Here is a 1,932-nt window from a genome sequence, read left to right as displayed (position 1 = left end):
TTTTCTTTTCTTTTCTCTCACTGTATTTTCCAGGCTGGAGGGCAGTTGCGTGATCTTGGCTCACTGCAACCTGTTTCCCAGGTTCAAGCGATTCTCCAGCCTCAGCCTCCTGATTAACTGGGATTACAGGCATATGCCACCACTCCCAACTAATTTTTGCATTTTTAGTGGAGGTGGGCTTTCGCCATGTTGGCCAGGCTGGTCTCAAACTCCTGGCCTCAAGTGATCCACCTGCCTTGGCCTCCCAAACTGCTGGGATTACAGGCATGAGCCACGGCGCCTAGCCCAGTGCACATTTTCTTACCTTTTCTTATAGGCATGTTGTAGCATTAGCTCCTCCATGTTGTATGCAATTAATACTAAATGACAATTAATAGTGTCATTTGATAAAGCAATATTATGTAGGACTCATTCTGCTGTTTCTGTGAATGTGATATTTGTTAACTTTTTAGTTTATCAAGTGTCTCAGCTTGTACCTATCTATGAGGAGTACAACAGTAAATGACGCCTCTGATTTCAGTGACATCTCTTTAAACTGATTAACAAAGTTAATCATCTTCTAAACTATTAAGTTGAAGTGTATGAAGTTGTCATTTCATGTTAAACTGATTAACAAAGTTAATCAGTTTCATACTGGAAATATGTACTCATCCTGGTAAAATGTAATTGGTTTACTAAAAAGGTCACCATGCTTTGTTTAAGAATGAGAGAGCTGGGAATTTGTGAGCGTCATAGATGCCAAGGAGCCTGTCCGACATTTATAGAGGCTTTTGGACTAAGTGAAAAGGGGTTTGATCTGTTTGTGGAGACAGAAAGTAGATGAGTGGTTGCCTAGGATTGGGGGTTTAGGTGGGTAAGACGTTGTGACTGCTAAAAGGGTACAGAGTTAATGGGAATGTGTTTAAATTGATTGTGCTGCTGGTGGCTGCACAACTCTGCAGGTACTAAAAGCCATTGAATTGTACTCAAAATGGATGAATAAACCTGTCAAAAAAGGAAAAAAATAAAGGATGAGCGAACTTCTTTACCTTCATGTTAGTATTTCACATAGTCTCATAGCATACAACACACTAAGGGATAGAGGTGGCTAGATCTCTTGTCCAACAAAGACTGCTTTTTAGATATTTCTAGTTGTGTTTTTTTATTTGCAAATAAACATTTTAGTCACACACTCTTTGTCAGACTACATTATTCAATCAGAACACTGTTTATGTGTATAATGAACAGAAATATTTTTGTTACTCTTTTTATAATTACTTTTAAGCTTTTCTGAAGTCATTTTGAATCACTGATCTATTTTTGTAGCTACAACACTATGATAATCTTAAAATTCCAGGTGTATGTAAATGATCTGAAAATTCATTAGCTGAGACTAATTCACCTTAAGTTTGCAGCTACTTTGTTACTCTTGAACATCATTTAAGGACATAATGATAATTAAGAAAAATATTGCCATTGCTGAGGCTTAAGTAGGTAAACAAAGCCACTGGGAAGCTCGAACTGGGTGGAGCTCACAGCAGCTCAAGGAGGCCTGCCTGTCTTTGTAGACTCCACCTCTGGGGACAGGGAACAGCTAAACAAACAAACAAAAAAGGCAGCAGAAATGTCTGCAGACGCAAACGACTCTGTCTGACAGCTTTGAAGAGAGCAGTGGATCTCCCAACACAGTGGATGAGATCTGAGAACGGACAGATTGCCTGCTCAAATGGGTCCCTGAACCCTGAGTAGCCTAACTGGGAGACATCCCCCACTAGGGGCACACCGACACCCACACCTCACACGGCATGGTACACCCCTGAGACGAAGCTTCCAAAGCAAGAATCAGACAGGTACACTCGCTGTTCAGCAATATTCTATCTTCTGCAGCCTCTGCTGCTGATACCCAGGCAAACAGGGTCTGGAGTGGACCTCAAGCAATCTCCAACAGACCTA

This window comes from Mandrillus leucophaeus, unplaced genomic scaffold (assembly GCF_000951045.1).
Source record: "Mandrillus leucophaeus isolate KB7577 unplaced genomic scaffold, Mleu.le_1.0 Scaffold998, whole genome shotgun sequence".
In the NCBI taxonomy this organism is placed as follows: Eukaryota; Metazoa; Chordata; class Mammalia; order Primates; family Cercopithecidae; genus Mandrillus; species Mandrillus leucophaeus.
This window is presented reverse-complemented; position numbering follows the sequence as displayed.